Source organism: Camellia sinensis, unplaced genomic scaffold (assembly GCF_055761805.1).
Source record: "Camellia sinensis isolate YWXY unplaced genomic scaffold, ASM5576180v1 Unanchor11, whole genome shotgun sequence".
Lineage (NCBI taxonomy): Eukaryota > Viridiplantae > Streptophyta > Magnoliopsida > Ericales > Theaceae > Camellia > Camellia sinensis.
The window spans coordinates 1185497-1209174 of NW_028128989.1; positions in this window are offsets into that span (position 1 = coordinate 1185497).

Below are 23678 nucleotides of genomic sequence, written 5' to 3' on the forward strand. Positions count from 1 at the left end.
CGCATTACGGTTCGAACACTCGAACACCTATATGGATTCTCCTGCATAGTGGCAGATATGTAAATACGGGGTTTACAGACCATTTCTTGCGCATTACGGTTCGAACACTCGAACACCTATACGGATTCTCTTGCACTGTGGCAGATTTGTAAATACGGGGTTTCCATACCATTTCTTGCGCATTACGGTTCGAACACTCGAACACCTATACGGATTCTCCTGCACAGTGGCAGATATGTAAATACGGCGTTTACTTACCATTTCTCATGCATTACGGTTCGAACACTCGAACACCTATACGGATTCTCCTGCACAGTGGCAGATATGTAAATACGGGGTTTACATACCATTTCTTGCGCATTACGGTTCGAACACTCGAACACCTATACGGATTCTTCTGCACAGTGGCAGATATGTAAATACGGGGTTTACACACCATTTCTTGCGCATTACGGTTCGAACACTCGAACACCTATATGGATTCTCCTGCAAAGTGGCAGATATGTAAATACGGGGTTTACATACCATTTCTTACGCATTACGGTTCGAACACTCGAACACCTATACGGATTCTCCTGCACAGTGGCAGATATGTAAATACGGGGTTTCCATACCATTTCTTGCGCATTACGGTTCGAACACTCGAACACCTATACAGATTCTCCTGCACAGTGGCAGATATGTAAATACGGGGTTTACATACCATTTCTTGCGCATTACGGTTCGAACACTCGAACACTTATACGGATTCTCCTGCATAGTGGCAGATTTGTAAATACGGGGTTTTCATACCATTTCTTGCGCATTACGGTTCGAACACTCGAACACCTATACGGATTCTCCTGCACAGTGGCAGATATGTAAATACGGGGTTTCCATACCATTTCTTGCGCATTACGGTTCGAACACTCGAACACCTATATGGATTCTCCTGCAAAGTGGCAGATATGTAAATACAGGGTTTACATACCATTTCTTGCGCATTACGGTTCGAACACTCGAACACCTATACGGATTCTCCTGCACAGTGGCAGATATGTAAATACGGGGTTTCCATACCATTTCTTGCGCATTACGGTTCGAACACTCGAACACCTATACGGATTCTCCTGCACAGTGGCAGATATGTAAATACGGGGTTTACATACCATTTCTTGCGCATTACGGTTCGAACACTCGAACACTTATACGGATTCTCCTGCATAGTGGCAGATTTGTAAATACGGGGTTTTCATACCATTTCTTGCGCATTACGGTTCGAACACTCGAACACCTATACGGATTCTCCTGCACAGTGGTAGATATGTAAATACGGGGTTTCCATTCCAATTCTTGCGCTTTACGGTTCGAGCACTCGAACACCTATACGGATTCCCCTGCACAGTGGCAGATGTGTAAATACGGGGTTTACATACCATTTCTTGCGCATTACGGTTCGAACAGTTGAACACCTATATGGATTCTCCTGCACAGTGGCAGATATGTAAATACGAGGTTTACATACCATTTCTTGCGCATTACGGTTCGAACACTCGAACACCTGTTTGGATTCTTCTGCACAATGGCAGATATGTAAATACGGGGTTTACATACCATTTCTTGCGCATTACGGTTCGAACACTCGAACACCTATACGGATTCTCCTGCACAGTGGCAGATATGTAAATACGGCGTTTACTTACCATTTCTCACGCATTACTGTTCGAACACTCGAACACCTATACGGATTCTCCTGCACAGTGGCAGATATGTAAATACGGGGTTTACATACCATTTCTTGCACATTACGGTTCGAACACTCGAACACCTATACGGATTCTCCTGCACAGTGGCAGATATGTAAATACGGGGTTTCCGTACCATTTCTTGCACATTACGGTTCGAACACTCGAACACCTATACGGATTCTCCCGCACAGTGGCAGATATGTAAATACGGGGTTTACATACCATTTCTTGCGCTTTACGGTTCGAACACTCGAACACCTATACGGATTCTCCTGCATAGTGGTAGATTTGTAAATACGGGGTTTCCATACCATTTCTTGCGCATTACGGTTCGAACACTCGAACACCTATACGGATTCTCCTGCGCAGTGGCAGATATGTAAATAACGGGTTTACATACCATTTCTTGCGCATTACGGATCGAACACTCGAACACCTATAGGATTCTTCTGCAGAGTGGCAGATATCTAAATACGGGGTTTCCATACCATTTCTTGCGCATTACGGTTCGAACACTCGAATACCTATACGGATTCGCCTGCACAGTGGCAGATAAGTAAATACGGGGTTTACAAATCATTTCTTGCGCTTTACGGTTCGAACACTTGAACACCAATACGGATTCTCCTGCACAGTGGCAGATATGTAAATATGGGGTTTCCATACCAATTCTTGCGCATTACGGTTCGAACAGTCGAACACCTATACGGATTTTTTGCACAGTGGCAGATATGTAAATACGGGGTTTACACACCATTTCTTGCGCATTACGGTTCGAACACTCGAACACCTATACGGATTCTCCTGCACAGTGGCAGATAAGTAAATACGGGGTTTACATATCATTTCTTGTGCATTACGGTTCGAACACTCGAACACCTATACGGATTCTCCTGCACAGTGGCAGATATGTAAATATGGGGTTTCCATACCAATTCTTGCGCATTACGGTTCGAACACTCGAACACCTATACGGATTCTTCTGCACAGTGGCAGATATGTAAATACGGGGTTTAACCACCATTTCTTGCGCATTACGGTTCGAACACTCGAACACCTATACGGATTCTCCTGCACAGTGGCAGACATGTAAATACGTGGTTTCCATACCATTTCTTGCGCATTACTGCTCGAACACTCGAACACCTATATGGATTCTCCTGCATAGTGGCAGATATGTAAATACGGGGTTTACATACCATTTCTTGCGCATTACGGTTCGAACACTCAAACACCTATACGGATTCTCCTCCACAGAGGCAGATATGTAAATACGGGGTTTCCATACCAATATCTTGCGCATTACGGTTCGAACACTCGAACACCTATATGGATTCTCCTGCACAGTGGCAGATATGTAAATACGTGGTTTACATACCATTTCTTGCGCATTACGGTTCGAACACTCGAACACCTATACGGATTCTCCTGCACAGTGGCAGATATGTAAATACGGGGTTTCCATACCATTTCCTGCGCATTACGGTTGGAACACTCGAACACCTATACGGATTCTCCTGCACAGTGGCAGATATGTAAATACGGGGTTTACATACCATTTCTTGCGCATTACGGTTCGAACACTCGAACACTTATACGGATTCTCCTCCATAGTGGCAGATTTGTAAATACGGGGTTTTCATACCATTTCTTGCGCATTACGGTTCGAACACTCGAACACCTATACGGATTCTCCTGCACAGTGGCAGATATGTAAATACGGGGTTTCCATTCCAATTCTTGCGCATTACGGTTCGAACACTTGAACACCTATACGGATTCTCCTGCACAATGGCAGATATGTAAATACGGGGTTTACAAACCATTTCTTGCGCATTACGGTTCGAACACTCAAACACGTATACGGATTCTTCTGCACAGTGGCAGATATGTAAATACGGGGTTTACACACCATTTCTTGCGCATTACGGTTCGAACACTCGAACACCTATACGGATTCTCCTGCACAGTGGCAGATATGTAAATACGGGGTTTCCATACCATTTCTTGCGCATTACGGTTCGAACACTCGAACACCTATATGGATTCTCCTGCATAGTGGCAGATATGTAAATACGGGGTTTACATACCATTTCTTGCGCATTACGGTTCGAACACTCGAACACCTATACGGATTCTCCTGCACTGTGGCAGATTTGTAAATACGGGGTTTTCATACCATTTCTTGCGCATTACCGTTCGAACACTCGAACCCCTATACGGATTCTCCTGCACAGTGGCAGATATGTAAATACGGCGTTTACTTACCATTTCTCATGCATTACGGTTCGAACACTCGAACACCTATACGGATTCTCCTGCACAGTGGCAGATATGTAAATACGGGGTTTACATACCATTTCTTGCGCATTACGGTTCGAACACTCGAACACCTATACAGATTCTTCTGCACAGTGGCAGATATGTAAATACGGGGTTTACACACCATTTCTTGCGCATTACGGTTCGAACACTCGAACACCTATATGGATTCTCCTGCAAAGTGGCAGATATGTAAATACGGGGTTTACATACCATTTCTTACGCATTACGGTTCGAACACTCGAACACCTATACGGATTCTCCTGCACAGTGGCAGATATGTAAATACGGGGTTTCCATACCATTTCTTGCGCATTACGGTTCGAACACTCGAACACCTATACAGATTCTCCTGCACAGTGGCAGATATGTAAATACGGGGTTTACATACCATTTCTTGCGCATTACGGTTCGAACACTCGAACACTTATACGGATTCTCCTGCACAGTGGCAGATTTGTAAATACGGGGTTTTCATACCATTTCTTGCGCATTACGGTTCGAACACTCGAACACCTATACGGATTCTCCTGCACAGTGGCAGATATGTAAATACGGGGTTTCCATACCATTTCTTGCGCATTACGGTTCGAACACTCGAACACCTATATGGATTCTCCTGCAAAGTGGCAGATATGTAAATACAGGGTTTACATACCATTTCTTGCGCATTACGGTTCGAACACTCGAACACCTATACGGATTCTCCTACACAGTGGCAGATATGTAAATACGGCGTTTCCATACCATTTCTTGCGCATTACGGTTCGAACACTCGAACACCTATACGGATTCTCCTGCACAGTGGCAGATATGTAAATACGGGGTTTACATACCATTTCTTGCGCATTACGGTTCGAACACTCGAACACTTATACGGATTCTCCTGCATAGTGGCAGATTTGTAAATACGGGGTTTTCATACCATTTCTTGCGCATTACGGTTCGAACACTCGAACACCTATACGGATTCTCCTGCACAGTGGTAGATATGTAAATACGGGGTTTCCATTCCAATTCTTGCGCTTTACGGTTCGAACACTCGAACACCTATACGGATTCCCCTGCACAGTGGCAGATATGTAAATACGGGGTTTACATACCATTTCTTGCGCATTACGGTTCGAACACTTGAACACCTATATGGATTCTCCTGCACAGTGGCAGATATGTAAATACGAGGTTTACATACCATTTCTTGCGCATTACGGTTCGAACACTCGAACACCTGTTTGGATTCTCCTGCACAATGGCAGATATGTAAATACGGGGTTTACATACCATTTCTTGCGCATTACGGTTCGAACACTCGAACACCTATACGGATTCTCCTGCACAGTGGCAGATATGTAAATAGGGCGTTTACTTACCATTTCTCACGCATTACGGTTCGAACACTCGAACACCTATACGGATTCTCCTGCACAGTGGCAGATATGTAAATACGGGGTTTACATACCAATTCTTGCACATTACGGTTCGAACACTCGAACACCTATACGGATTCTCCTGCACAGTGGCAGATATGTAAATACGGGGTTTCCGTACCATTTCTTGCACATTACGGTTCGAACACTCGAACACCTATACGGATTCTCCCGCACAGTGGCAGATATGTAAATACGGGGTTTACATACCATTTCTTGCGCTTTACGGTTCGAACACTCGAACACCTATACGGATTCTCCTGCATAGTGGTAGATTTGTAAATACGGGGTTTCCATACCATTTCTTGCGCATTACGGTTCGAACACTCGAACACCTATACGGATTCTCCTGCGCAGTGGCAGATATGTAAATAACGGGTTTACATACCATTTCTTGCGCATTACGGATCGAACACTCGAACACCTATACGGATTCTTCTGCAGAGTGGCAGATATCTAAATACGGGGTTTCCATACCATTTCTTGCGCATTACGGTTCGAACACTCGAATACCTATACGGATTCGCCTGCACAGTGGTAGATAAGTAAATACGGGGTTTACAAATCATTTCTTGCGCTTTACGGTTCGAACACTTGAACACCAATACGGATTCTCCTGCACAGTGGCAGATATGTAAATATGGGGTTTCCATACCAATTCTTGCGCATTACGGTTCGAACAGTCGAACACCTATACGGATTTTTTGCACAGTGGCAGATATGTAAATACGGGGTTTACACACCATTTCTTGCGCATTACGGTTCGAACACTCGAACACCTATACGGATTCTCCTGCATAGTGGCAGATAAGTAAATACGGGGTTTACATATCATTTCTTGTGCATTACGGTTCGAACACTCGAACACCTATACGGATTCTCCTGCACAGTGGCAGATATGTAAATATGGGGTTTCCATACCAATTCTTGCGCATTACGGTTCGAACACTCGAACACGTATACGGATTCTTCTGCACAGTGGCAGATATGTAAATACGGGGTTTACACACCATTTCTTGCGCATTACGGTTCGAACACTCGAACACCTATACGGATTCTCCTGCACAGTGGCAGACATGTAAATACGGGGTTTCCATACCATTTCTTGCGCATTACTGTTCAAACACTCGAACACCTATATGGATTCTCCTGCATAGTGGCAGATTTGTAAATACGGGGTTTACATACCATTTCTTGCGCATTACGGTTCGAACACTCAAACACCTATACGGATTCTCCTCCACAGAGGCAGATATGTAAATACGGGGTTTCCATACCAATTTCTTGCGCATTACGGTTCGAACACTCGAACACCTATATGGATTCTCCCGCACAGTGGCAGATATGTAAATACGTGGTTTACATACCATTTCTTGCGCATTACGGTTCGAACACTCGAACACCTATACGGATTCTCCTGCACAGTGGCAGATATGTAAATACGGGGTTTCCATACCATTTCTTGCGCATTACGGTTGGAACACTCGAACACCTATACGAATTCTCCTGCACAGTGGCAGATATGTAAATACGGGGTTTACATACCATTTCTTGCGCATTACGGTTCGAACACTCGAACACTTATACGGATTCTCCTCCATAGTGGCAGATTTGTAAATACGGGGTTTTCATACCATTTCTTGCGCATTACGGTTCGAACACTCGAACACCTATACGGATTCTCCTGCACAGTGGCAGATATGTAAATACGGGGTTTCCATTCCAATTCTTGCGCATTACGGTTCGAACACTTGAACACCTATACGGATTCTCCTGCACAATGGCAGATATGTAAATATGGGGTTTACATACCATTTCTTGCGCATTACGGTTCGAACACTCAAACACCTATACGGATTCTTCTGCACAGTGGCAGATATGTAAATACGGGGTTTACACACCATTTCTTGCGCATTACGGTTCGAACACTCGAACTCCTATACGGATTCTCCTGCACAGTGGCAGATATGTAAACAGGGGGTTTCCATACCATTTCTTGCGCATTACGGTTCGAACACTCGAACACCTATATGGATTCTCCTGCATAGTGGTAGATATGTAAATACGGGGTTTACATACCATTTCTTGCGCATTACGGTTCGAACACTCGAACACCTATACGGATTCTCCTGCACTGTGGCAGATTTGTAAATACGGGGTTTTCATACCATTTCTTGCGCATTACGGTTCGAACACTCGAACACCTATACGGATTCTCCTGCACAGTGGCAGATATGTAAATACGGCGTTTACTTACCATTTCTCATGCATTACGGTTCGAACACTCGAACACCTATACGGATTCTCCTGCACAGTGGCAGATATGTAAATACGGGGTTTACATACCATTTCTTGCGCATTACGGTTCGAACACTCGAACACCTATACAGATTCTTCTGCACAGTGGCAGATATGTAAATACGGGGTTAACACACCATTTCTTGCGCATTACGATTCGAACACTCGAACACCTATATGGATTCTCCTGCAAAGTGGCAGATATGTAAATACGGGGTTTACATACCATTTCTTACGCATTACGGTTCGAACACTCGAACACCTATACGGATTCTCCTGCACAGTGGCAGATATGTAAATACGGGGTTTCCATACCATTTCTTGCGCATTACGGTTCGAACACTCGAACACCTATACAGATTCTCCTGCACAGTGGCAGATATGTAAATACGGGGTTTACATACCATTTGTTGCGCATTACGGTTCGAACACTCGAACACTTATACGGATTCTCCTGCATAGTGGCAGATTTGTAAATACGGGGTTTTCATACCATTTCTTGCGCATTACGGTTCGAACACTCGAACACCTATACGGATTCTCCTGCACAGTGGCAGATATGTAAATACGGGGTTTCCATACCATTTCTTGCGCATTACGGTTCGAACACTCGAACACCTATATGGATTCTCCTGCAAAGTGGCAGATATGTAAATACAGGGTTTACATACCATTTCTTGCGCATTACGGTTCGAACACTCGAACACCTATACGGATTCTCCTACACAGTGGCAGATATGTAAATACGGGGTTTCCATACCATTTCTTGCGCATTACGGTTCGAACACTCGAACACCTATACGGATTCTCCTGCACAGTGGCAGATATGTAAACACGGGGTTTACATACCATTTCTTGCGCATTACGGTTCGAACACTCGAACACTTATACGGATTCTCCTGCATAGTGGCAGATTTGTAAATACGGGGTTTTCATACCATTTCTTGCGCATTACGGTTCGAACACTCGAACACCTATACGGATTCTCCTGCACAGTGGCAGATATGTAAATACGGGGTTTCCATTCCAATTCTTGCGCTTTACGGTTCGAACACTCGAACACCTATACGGATTCCCCTGCACAGTGGCAGATGTGTAAATACGGGGTTTACATACCACTTCTTGCGCATTACGGTTCGAACACTTGAACACCTATATGGATTCTCCTGCACAGTGGCAGATATGTAAATACGAGGTTTACATACCATTTCTTGCGCATTACGGTTCGAACACTCGAACACCTGTTTGGATTCTCCTGCACAATGGCAGATATGTAAATACGGGGTTTACATACCATTTCTTGCGCATTACGGTTCGAACACTCGAACACCTATACGGATTCTCCTGCACAGTGGCAGATATGTAAATACGGCGTTTACTTACCATTTCTCACGCATTACGGTTCGAACACTCGAACACCTATACGGATTCTCCTGCACAGTGGCAGATATGTAAATACGGGGTTTACATACCATTTCTTGCACATTACGGTTCGAACACTCGAACACCTATACGGATTCTCCTGCACAGTGGCAGATATGTAAATACGGGGTTTCCGTACCATTTCTTGCACATTACGGTTCGGACACTCGAACACCTATACGGATTCTCCCGCACAGTGGCAGATATGTAAATACGGGGTTTACATACCATTTCTTGCGCTTTACGGTTCGAACACTCGAACACCTATACGGATTCTCCTGCATAGTGGTAGATTTGTAAATACGGGGTTTCCATACCATTTCTTGCGCATTACGGTTCGAAGACTCGAACACCTATACGGATTCTCCTGCGCAGTGGCAGATATGTAAATAACGGGTTTACATACCATTTCTTGCGCATTACGGATCGAACACTCGAACACCTATACGGATTCTTCTGCAGAGTGGCAGATATCTAAACATGGGGTTTCCATACCATTTCTTGCGCATTACGGTTCGAACACCCGAATACCTATACGGATTCGCCTGCACAGTGGCAGATAAGTAAATACGGGGTTTACAAATCATTTCTTGCGCTTTACGGTTCGAACACTTGAACACCAATACGGATTCTCCTGCACAGTGGCAGATATGTAAATATGGGTTTTCCATACCAATTCTTGCGCATTACGGTTCGAACACTCGAACACCTATACGGATTTTTTGCACAGTGGCAGATATGTAAATACGGGGTTTACACACCATTTCTTGCGCATTACGGTTCGAACACTCGAACACCTATACGGATTCTCCTGCACAGTGGCAGATAAGTAAATACGGGGTTTACATATCATTTCTTGTGCATTACGGTTCGAACACTCGAACACCTATACGGATTCTCCTGCACAGTGGCAGATATGTAAATATGGGGTTTCCATACCAATTCTAGCGCATTACGGTTCGAACACTCGAACACCGATACGGATTCTTCTGCACAGTGGCAGATATGTAAATACGGGGTTTACACACCATTTCTTGCGCATTACGGTTCGAACACTCGAACACCTATACGGATTCTCCTGCACAGTGGCAGATATGTAAATACGGGGTTTCCATACCATTTCTTGCGCATTACTGTTCGAACACTCGAACACCTATACGGATTCTCCTGCACAGTGGCAGATATGTAAATACGGGGTTTACATACCATTTCTTGCGCATTACGGTTCGAACACTCGAACACTTATACGGATTCTCCTGCATAGTGGCAGATTTGTAAATACGGGGTTTTCATACCATTTCTTGCGCATTACGGTTCGAACACTCGAACACCTATACGGATTCTCCTGCACAGTGGCAGATATGTAAATACGGGGTTTCCATACCATTTCTTGCGCATTACGGTTCGAACACTCGAACACCTATATGGATTCTCCTGCAAAGTGGCATATATGTAAATACAGGGTTTACATACCATTTCTTGCGCATTACGGTTCGAACACTCGAACACCTATACGGATTCTCCTGCACAGTGGCAGATATGTAAATACGGGGTTTACATACCATTTCTTGCGCATTACGGTTCGAACACTCGAACACTTATACGGATTCTCCTCCATAGTGGCAGATTTGTAAATACGGGGTTTTCATACCATTTCTTGCGCATTACGGTTCGAACACTCGAACACCTGTACGGATTCTCCTGCACAGTGGCAGATATGTAAATACGGGGTTTCCATTCCAATTCTTGCGCATTACGGTTCGAACACTTGAACACCTATACGGATTCTCCTGCACAATGGCAGATATGTAAATACGGGGTTTACATACCATTTCTTGCGCATTACGGTTCGAACACTCAAACACCTATACGGATTCTTCTGCACAGTGGCAGATATGTAAATACGGGGTTTACACACCATTTCTTGCGCATTACGGTTCGAACACTCGAACACCTATACGGATTCTCCTGCACAGTGGCAGATATGTAAATACGGGGTTTCCATACCATTTCTTGCGCATTACGGTTCGAACACTCGAACACCTATATGGATTCTCCTGCATAGTGGCAGATATGTAAATACGGGGTTTACATACCATTTCTTGCGCATTACGGTTCGAACACTCGAACACCTATACGGATTCTCCTGCACTGTGGCAGATTTGTAAATACGGGGTTTTCATACCATTTCTTGCGCATTACGGTTCGAACACTCGAACACCTATACGGATTCTCCTGCACAGTGGCAGATATGTAAATACGGCGTTTACTTACCATTTCTCATGCATTACGGTTCGAACACTCGAACACCTATACGGATTCTCCTGCACAGTGGCAGATATGTAAATACGGGGTTTACAAACCATTTCTTGCGCATTACGGTTCGAACACTCGAACACCTATACGGATTCTTCTGCACAGTGGCAGATATGTAAATACGGGGTTTACACACCATTTCTTGCGCATTACGGTTCGAACACTCGAACACCTATATGGATTCTCCTGCAAAGTGGCAGATATGTAAATACGGGGTTTACATACCATTTCTTACGCATTACGGTTCGAACACTCGAACACCTATACGGATTCTCCTGCACAGTGGCAGATATGTAAATACGGGGTTTCCATACCATTTCTTGCGCATTACGGTTCGAACACTCGAACACCTATACAGATTCTCCTACACAGTGGTAGATATGTAAATACGGGGTTTACATACCATTTCTTGCGCATTACGGTTCGAACACTCGAACACTTATACGGATTCTCCTGCATAGTGGCAGATTTGTAAATACGGGGTTTTCATACCATTTCTTGCGCAATACGGTTCGAACACTCGAACACCTATACGGATTCTCCTGCACAGTGGCAGATATGTAAATACGGGGTTTCCATACCATTTCTTGCGCATTACGGTTCGAACACTCGAACACCTATATGGATTCTCCTGCAAAGTGGCATATATGTAAATACAGGGTTTACATACCATTTCTTGCGCATTACGGTTCGAACACTCGAACACCTATACGGATTCTCCTGCACAGTGGCAGATATGTAAATACGGGGTTTCCATACCATTTCTTGCGCATTACGGTTCGAACACTCGAACACCTATACGGATTCTCCTGCACAGTGGCAGATATGTAAATACGGGGTTTACATACCATTTCTTGCGCATTACGGTTCGAACACTCGAACACTTATACGGATTCTCCTGCATAGTGACAGATTTGTAAATACGGGGTTTTCATACCATTTCTTGCGCATTACGGTTCGAACACTCGAACACCTATACGGATTCTCCTGCACAGTGGCAGATATGTAAATACGGGGTTTCCATTCCAATTCTTGCGCATTACGGTTCGAACACTCGAACACCTACACGGATTCTCCCGCACAGTGGCAGATATGTAAATACGGGGTTTACATACCATTTCTTGCGCATTACGGTTCGAACACTTGAACACCTATACGGATTCTCCTGCACAGTGGCAGATATGCAAATACGAGGTTTACATACCATTTCTTGCGCATTACGGTCCGAACACTCGAACACCTATACGGATTCTCCTGCACAGTGGCAGATATGTAAATACGGGGTTTCCATACCATTTCTTGCGCATTACGGTTCGAACACTCGAACACCTATACGCATTCTCCTGCACAGCGGCAGATATGTAAATACAGGGTTTACATACCATTTCTTGCGCATTACGGTTCGAACACTCGAACACCTATATGGATTCTCCTGCATAGTGGCAGATATGTAAATACGGGGTTTACATACCATTTCTTGCGCATTACGGTTCGAACACTCGAACACCTATACGGATTCTCCTGCACAGTGGCAGATATGTAAATACGGGGTTTGCATACCATTTCTTGCGCCTTACGGTTCGAACACTCGAACACCTATACGGATTCTCCTGCATAGTGGTAGATTTGTAAATACGGGGTTTCCATACCATTTCTTGCGCATTACGGTTCGAACACTCGAACACCTATACGGATTCTCCTGCGCAGTGGCAGATATGTAAATAACCGGTTTACATACCATTTCTTGCGCATTACGGATCGAACACTCGAACACCTATACGGATTCTTCTGCAGAGTGGCAGATATGTAAATACGGGGTTTCCATACCATTTCTTACGCATTACGGTTCGAACACTCGAATACCTATACGGCTTCTCCTGCACAGTGGCAGATAAGTAAATACGGGGTTTACATATCATTTCTTGCGCATTACGGTTCGAACACTCGAACACCTATACGGATTCTCCTGCATAGTGGCAGATATGTAAATAAGGGGTTTCCATACCAATTCTTGCGCATTACGGTTCGAACACTCGAACACCTATACGGATTCTTCTGTACAGTGGCAGATATGTAAATACGGGGTTTACACACCATTTCTTGCGCATTACGGTTCGAACACTCGAACACCTATATGGATTCTCCTGCAAAGTGGCAGATATGTAAATACGGGGTTTACATACCATTTCTTACGCATTACGGTTCGAACACTCGAACACCTATACGGATTCTCCTGCACAGTGGCAGATATGTAAATACGGGGTTTCCATACCATTTCTTGCGCATTACGGTTCGAACACTCGAACACCTATACAGATTCTCCTACACAGTGGCAGATATGTAAATACGGGGTTTACATACCATTTCTTGCGCATTACGGTTCGAACACTCGAACACTTATACGGATTCTCCTGCATAGTGGCAGATTTGTAAATACGGGGTTTTCATACCATTTCTTGCGCATTACGGTTCGAACACTCGAACACCTATACGGATTCTCCTGCACAGTGGCAGATATGTAAATACGGGGTTTCCATACCATTTCTTGCGCATTACGGTTCGAACACTCGAACACCTATATGGATTCTCCTACAAAGTGGCAGATATGTAAATACAGGGTTTACATACCATTTCTTCCGCATTACGGTTCGAACACTCGAACACCTATACGGATTCTCCTGCACAGTGGCAGATATGTAAATACGGGGTTTCCATACCATTTCTTGCGCATTACGGTTCGAACACTCGAACACCTATACGGATTCTCCTGCACAGTGGCAGATATGTAAATACGGGGTTTACATACCATTTCTTGCGCATTACGGTTCGAACACTCGAACACTTATACGGATTCTCCTGCATAGAGGCAGATTTGTAAATACGGGGTTTTCATACCATTTCTTGCGCATTACGGTTCGAACACTCGAACACCTATACGGATTCTCCTGCACAGTGGCAGATATGTAAATACGGGGTTTCCATTCCAATTCTTGCGCATTACGGTTCGAACACTCGAACACCTACACGGATTCTCCCGCACAGTGGCAGATATGTAAATACGGGGTTTACATACCATTTCTTGCGCATTACGGTTCGAACACTTGAACACCTATACGGATTCTCCTGCACAGTGGCAGATATGCAAATACGAGGTTTACATACCATTTCTTGCGCATTACGGTCCGAACACTCGAACACCTATACGGATTCTCCTGCACAGTGGCAGATATGTAAATACGGGGTTTCCATACCATTTCTTGCGCATTACGGTTCGAACACTCGAACACCTATACGCATTCTCCTGCACAGCGGCAGATATGTAAATACAGGGTTTACATACCATTTCTTGCGCATTACGGTTCGAACACTCGAACACCTATATGGATTCTCCTGCATAGTGGCAGATATGTAAATACGGGGTTTACATACCATTTCTTGCGCATTACGGTTCGAACACTCGAACACCTATACGGATTCTCCTGCACAGTGGCAGATATGTAAATACGGGGTTTGCATACCATTTCTTGCGCCTTACGGTTCGAACACTCGAACACCTATACGGATTCTCCTGCATAGTGGTAGATTTGTAAATACGGGGTTTCCATACCATTTCTTGCGCATTACGGTTCGAACACTCGAACACCTATACGGATTCTCCTGCGCAGTGGCAAATATGTAAATAACCGGTTTACATACCATTTCTTGCGCATTACGGATCGAACACTCGAACACCTATACGGATTCTTCTGCAGAGTGGCAGATATGTAAATACGGGGTTTCCATACCATTTCTTGCGCATTACGGTTCGAACACTCGAATACCTATACGGATTCTCCTGCACAGTGGCAGATAAGTAAATACGGGGTTTACATATCATTTCTTGCGCATTACGGTTCGAACACTCGAACACCTATACGGATTCTCCTGCATAGTGGCAGATATGTAAATAAGGGGTTTCCATACCAATTCTTGCGCATTACGGTTCGAACACTCGAACACCTATACGGATTCTTCTGCACAGTGGCAGATATGTAAATACGGGGTTTACACACAATTTCTTGCGCATTACGGTTCGAACACTCGAACACCTATACGGATTCTCCTGCACAGTGGCAGATATGTAAATACGGGGTTTCCATACCATTTCTTGCGCATTACTGTTCGAAAACTCGAACACCTATATGGATTCTCCTGCATAGTGGCAGATATGTAAATATGGGGTTTACATACCATTTCTTGCGCATTACGGTTCGAACACTCGAACACCTATACGGATTCTCCTGCACAGAGGCAGATATGTAAATACGGGGTTTTCATACCAATTTCTTGCGCATTACGGTTCGAACACTCGAACACCTATATGGATTCTCCTGCACAGTGGCAGATATTTAAATACGTGGTTTACATACCATTTCTTGCGCATTACGGTTCGAACACTCGAACACCTATACGGATTCTCCTGCACAGTGGCAGATATGTAAATACGGGGTTTCCATACCATTTCTTGCGCATTACGGTTGGAACACTCGAACACCTATACGGATTCTCCTGCACAGTGGCAGATATGTAAATACGCGGTTTACATACCATTTCTTGCGCATTACGGTTCGAACACTCGAACACTTATACGGATTCTCCTCCACAGTGGCAGATTTGTAAATACGGGGTTTTCATACCATTTCTTGCGCATTACGGTTCGAACACTCGAACACCTATACGGATTCTCCTACACAGTGGCAGATATGTAAATACGGGGTTTCCATACCATTTCTTGCGCATTACGGTTCGAACACTCGAACACCTATATGGATTCTCCTGCATAGTGGCAGATATGTAAATACGGGGTTTACATACCATTTCTTGCGCATTACGGTTCGAACACTCGAACACCTATACGGATTCTCCTGCACAGTGGCAGATATGTAAATACGGGGTTTACATACCATTTCTTGCGCCTTACGGTTCGAACACTCGAACACCTATACGGATTCTCCTGCATAGTTGTAGATTTGTAAATACGGGGTTTCCATACCATTTCTTGCGCATTACGGTTCGAACACTCGAACACCTATACGGATTCTCCTGCGCAGTGGCAGATATGTAAATAACCGGTTTACATACCATTTCTTGCGCATTACGGATCGAACACTCGAACACCTGTACGGATTCTTCTGCAGAGTGGCAGATATGTAAATACGGGGTTTCCATACCATTTCTTGCGCATTACGGTTCGAACACTCGAACACCTATATGGATTCTCCTCCATAGTGGCAGAGATGTAAATACGGGGTTTACATACCATTTCTTGCGCATTACGGTTCGAACACTCGAACACCTATACGGATTCTCCTGCACTGTGGCAGATTTGTAAATACGGGGTTTTCATACCATTTCTTGCGCATTACGGTTCGAACACTCGAACACCTATACGGATTCTCCTGCACAGTGGCAGATATGTAAATACGGCGTTTACTTACCATTTCTCATGCATTACGGTTCGAACACTCGAACACCTATACGGATTCTCCTGCACAGTGGCAGATATGTAAATACGGGGTTTACATACCATTTCTTGCGCATTACGGTTCGAACACTCGAACACCTATACGGATTCTTCTACACAGTGGCAGATATGTAAATACGGGGTTTACACACCATTTCTTGCGCATTACGGTTCGAACACTCGAACACCTATATGGATTCTCCTGCAAAGTGGCAGATATGTAAATACGGGGTTTACATACCATTTCTTGCGCATTACGGTTCGAACACTCGAACACCTATACGGATTCTCCTGCACAGTAGCAGATAGGTAAATACGGGGTTTCCATACCATTTCTTGCGCATTACGGTTCGAACACTCGAACACCTATACGGATTCTCCTGCACAGTGGCAGATATGTAAATACGGGGTTTACATACCATTTCTTGCGCATTACGGTTCGAACACTCGAACACTTATACGGATTCTCCTGCATAGTGGCAGATTTGTAAATACGGGGTTTTCATACCATTTCTTGCGCATTACGGTTCGAACACTCGAACACCTATACGGATTCTCCTGCACAGTGGCAGATATGTAAATACGGGGTTTCCATTCCAATTCTTGCGCATTACGGTTCGAACACTCGAATACCTACACGGATTCTCCCGCACAGTGGCAGATATGTAAATACGGGGTTTCCATACCATTTCTTGCGCATTACGGTTCGAACACTCGAACACCTATACGCATTCTCCTGCACAGTGGCAGATATGTAAATACAGGGTTTACATACCATTTCTTGCGCATTACGGTTCGAACACTCGAACACCTATATGGATTCTCCTGCATAGTGGCAGATATGTAAATACGGGGTTTACATACCATTTCTTGCGCATTACGGTTCGAACACTCGAACACCTATACGGATTCTCCTGCACAGTGGCAGATATGTAAATACGGGGTATACATACCATTTCTTGCGCCTTACGGTTCGAACACTCGAACACCTATACGGATTCTCCTGCATAGTGGTAGATTTGTAAATACGGGGTTTCCATACCATTTCTTGCGCATTACGGTTCGAACACTCGAACACCTATACGGATTCTCCTGCGCAGTGGCAGATATGTAAATAACCGGTTTACATACCATTTCTTGCGCATTACGGATCGAACACTCGAACACCTATACGGATTCATCTGCAGAGTGGCAGATATGTAAATACGGGGTTTCCATACCATTTCTTGCGCATTACGGTTCGAACACTCGAATACCTATACGGATTCTCCTGCACAGTGGCAGATAAGTAAATACGGGGTTTACATATCATTTCTTGCGCATTACGGTTCGAACACTCGAACACCTATACGGATTCTCCTGCACAGTGGCAGATATGTAAATAAGGGGTTTCCATACCAATTCTTGCGCATTACGGTTCGAACACTCGAACACCTATACGGATTCTTCTGCACAGTGGCAGATATGTAAATACGGGGTTTACACACCATTTCTTGCGCGTTACGGTTCGAACACTCGAACACCTATACGTATTCTCCTGCACAGTGGCAGATATGTAAATACGGGGTTTCCATACCATTTCTTGCGCATTACGGTTCGAACACTCGAACACCTATATGGATTCTCCTGCATAGTGGCAGATATGTAAATACGGGGTTTCCAAACCATTTCTTGCGCATTACGGTTCGAACACTCGAACACCTATACGGATTCTCCTGCACAGAGGCAGATATGTAAATACGGGGTTTCCATACCAATTTCTTGCGCATTACGGTTCGAACACTCGAACACCTATATGGATTCTCCTGCACAGTGGCAGATATGTAAATACGTGGTTTACATACCATTTCTTGCGCATTACGGTTCGAACACTCGAACACCTATACGGATTCTCCTGCACAGTGGCAGATATGTAAATACGGGGTTTCCATACCATTTCTTGCGCATTACGGTTGGAACACTCGAACACCTATACGGATTCTCCTGCACAGTGGCAGATATGTAAATACGCGGTTTACATACCATTTCTTGCGCATTACGGTTCGAACACTCGAACACTTATACGGATTCTCCTCGATAGTGGCAGATTTGTAAATACGCGGTTTTCATACCATTTCTTGCGCATTACGGTTCGAACACTCGAACACCTATACGGATTCTCCTACACAGTGGCAGATATGTAAATACGGGGTTTCCATACCATTTCTTGCGCATTACGGTTCGAACACTCGAACACCTATATGGATTCTCCTGCATAGTGGCAGATATGTAAATACGGGGTTTACATACCATTTCTTGCGCATTACGGTTCGAACACTCGAACACCTATACGGATTCTCCTGCACAGTGGCAGATATGTAAATATGGGGTTTACATACCATTTCTTGCGCCTTACGGTTCGAACACTCGAACACCTATACGGATTCTCCTGCATAGTTGTAGATTTGTAAATACGGGGTTTCCATACCATTTCTTGCGCATTACGGTTCGAACACTCGAACACCTATACGGATTATCCTGCGCAGTGGCAGATATGTAAATAACCGGTTTACATACCATTTCTTGCGCATTACGGATCGAACACTCGAACACCTATACGGATTCTTCTGCAGAGTGGCAGATTTGTAAATACGGGGTTTCCATACCATTTCTTGCGCATTACGGTTCGAACACTCGAATACCTATACGGATTCTCCTGCACAGTGGCAGATAAGTAAATACGGGGTTTACATATCATTTCTTGCGCATTACGGTTCGAACACTCGAACACCTATACGGATTCTCCTGCACAGTGGCAGATATGTAAATAAGGGGTTTCCATACCAATTCTTGCGCATTACGGTTCGAACACTCGAACACCTATACGGATTCTTCTGCATAGTGGCAGATATGTAAATACGGGGTTTACACACCATTTCTTGCGCATTACGGTTCGAACACTCGAACACCTATACGGATTCTCCTGCATAGTGGCAGATATGTAAATACGGGGTTTCCATACCATTTCTTGCGCATTACGGTTCGAACACTCGAACACCTATAGGGATTCTCCTGCATAGTGGCAGATATGTAAATACGGGGTTTACATACCATTTCTTGCGCATTACGGTTCGAACACTCGAACACCTATACGGATTCTCCTGCACAGAGGCAGATATGTAAATACGGGGTTTCCATACCAATTTCTTGCGCATTACGGTTCGAACACTCGAACACCTATATGGATTCTCCTGCACAGTGGCAGATATGTAAATACGTGGTTTACATACCATTTCTTGCGCATTACGGTTCGAACACTCGAACACCTATACGGATTCTCCTGCACATTGGCAGATATGTAAATACGGGGTTTCCATACCATTTCTTGCGCATTACGGTTCGAACACTCGAACACCTATACGGATTCTCCTGCACAGTGGCAGATATGTAAATACGGGGTTTACATACCATTTCTTGCGCATTACGGTTCGAACACTCGAACACTTATACGGATTGTCCTGCATAGTGGCAGATTTGTAAATACGGGGTTTTCATACCATTTCTTGCGCATTACGGTTCGAACACTCGAACACCTATACGGATTCTCCTGCACAGTGGCAGATATGTAAATACGGGGTTTCCATTCCAATTCTTGCGCTTTACGGTTCGAACACTCGAACACCTATACGGATTCTCCTGCACAGTGGCAGATAAGTAAATACGGGGTTTACATACCATTTCTTGCGCTTTACGGTTCGAACACTCGAACACCTATTTGGATTCTCCTGCACAATGGCAGATATGTAAATACGGGGTTTACATACCATTTCCTGCGCATTACGGTTCGAACACTCGAACACCTATACGGATTCTCCTGCACAGTGGCAGATATGTAAATACGGCGTTTACTTACCATTTCTCACGCATTACGGTTCGAACACTCGAACACCTATACGGATTCTCCTGCACAGTGGCAGATATGTAAATACGGGGTTTACATACCATTTCTTGCACATTACGGTTCGAACACTCGAACACCTATACGGATTCTCCTGTACAGTGGCAGATATGTAAATACGGGGTTTCCGTACCATTTCTTGCACATTACGGTTCGAACACTCGAACACCTATACGGATTCTCCCGCACAGTGGCAGATATGTAAATACGGGATTTACATACCATTTCTTGCGCTTTACGGTTCGAACACTCGAACACCTATACGGATTCTCCTGCGCAGTGGCAGATACGTAAATAACGGGTATACATACCATTTCTTGCGCATTACGGATCGAACACTCGAACACCTATACGGATTCTTCTGCAGAGTGGCAGATATCTAAATACGGGGTTTCCATACCATTTCTTGCGCATTACGGTTCGAACACTCGAATACCTATACGGATTCGCCTGCACAGTGGCAGATAAGTAAATACGGGGTTTACAAATCATTTCTTGCGCTTTACGGTTCGAACACTTGAACACCAATACGGATTCTCCTGCACAGTGGCAGATATGTAAATATGGGGTTTCCATACCAATTCTGGCGCATTACGGTTCGAACACTCGAACACCTATACGGATTTTTTGCACAGTGGCAGATATGTAAATACGGGGTTTACACACCATTTCTTGCGCATTACGGTTCGAACACTCGAACACCTATACGGATTCTCCTGCACAGTGGCAGATAAGTAAATACGTGGTTTACATATCATTTCTTTTGCATTACGGTTCGAACACTCGAACACCTATACGGATTCTCCTGCACAGCGGCAGATATGTAAATATGGGGTTTCCATACCAATTCTTGCGCATTACGGTTCGAACACTCGAACACCTATACGGATTCTTCTGCACAGTGGCAGATATGTAAATACGGGGTTTACACACCATTTCTTGCGCATTACGGTTCGAACACTCGAACACCTATACGGATTCTCCTGCACAGTGGCAGATATGTAAATACGGGGTTTCCATACCATTTCTTGCGCATTACTGTTCGAACACTCGAACACCTATATGGATTCTCCTGCATAGTGGCAGATATGTAAATACGGGGTTTACATACCATTTCTTGCGCATTACGGTTCGAACACTCAAACACCTATACGGATTCTCCTCCACAGAGGCAGATATGTAAATACGGGGTTTCCATACCAATTTCTTGCGCATTACGGTTCGAACACTCGAACACCTATATGGATTCTCCTGCACAGTGGCAGATATGTAAATACGTGGTTTACATACCATTTCTTGCGCATTACGGTTCGAACACTCGAACACCTATACGGATTCTCCTGCACAGTGGCAGATATGTAAATACGGGGTTTCCATACCATTTCTTGCGCATTACGGTTGGAACACTCGAACACCTATACGGATTCTCCTGCACAGTGGCAGATATGTAAATACGGGGTTTACATACCATTTCTTGCGCATTACGGTTCGAACACTCGAACACTTATACGGATTCTCCTCCATAGTGGCAGATTTGTAAATACGGGGTTTTCATACCATTTCTTGCGCATTACTGTTCGAACACTCGAACACCTATACGGATTCTCCTGCACAGTGGCAGATATGTAAATTCGGGGTTTCCATTCCAATTCTTGCGCATTACGGTTCGAACACTTGAACACCTATACGGATTCTCCTGCACAATGGCAGATATGTAAATACGGGGTTTACATACCATTTCTTGCGCATTACGGTTCGAACACTCAAACACCTATACGGATTCTTCTGCACAGTGGCAGATATGTAAATACGGGGTTTACACACCATTTCTTGCGCATTACGGTTCGAACACTCGAACACCTATACGGATTCTCCTGCACAGTGGCAGATATGTAAATACGGGGTTTCCATACCATTTCTTGCGCATTACGGTTCGAACACTCGAACACCTATATGGATTCTCCTGCATAGTGGCAGATATGTAAATACGGGGTTTACATACCATTTCTTGCGCATTACGGTTCGAACACTCGAACACCTATACGGATTCTCCTGCACTGTGGCAGATTTGTAAATACGGGGTTTTCATACCATTTCTTGCGCATTACGGTTCGAACACTCGAACACCTATACGGATTCTCCTGCACAGTGGCAGATATGTAAATACGGGGTTTCCATTCCAATTCTTGCGCTTTACGGTTCGAACACTCGAACACCTATACGGATTCTCCTGCACAGTGGCAGATAAGTAAATACGGGGTTTACATACCATTTCTTGCGCTTTACGGTTCGAACACTCGAACACCTATTTGGATTCTCCTGCACAATGGCAGATATGTAAATACGGGGTTTACATACCATTTCTTGCGCATTACGGTTCGAACACTCGAACACCTATACGGATTCTCCTGCACAGTGGCAGATATGTAAATACGGCGTTTACTTACCATTTCTCACGCATTACGGTTCGAACACTCGAACACCTATACGGATTCTCCTGCACAGTGGCAGATATGTAAATACGGGGTTTACATACCATTTCTTGCACATTACGGTTCGAACACTCGAACACCTATACGGATTCTCCTGTACAGTGGCATATATGTAAATACGGGGTTTCCGTACCATTTCTTGCACATTACGGTTCGAACACTCGAACACCTATACGGATTCTCCCGCACAGTGGCAGATATGTAAATACGGGATTTACATACCATTTCTTGCGC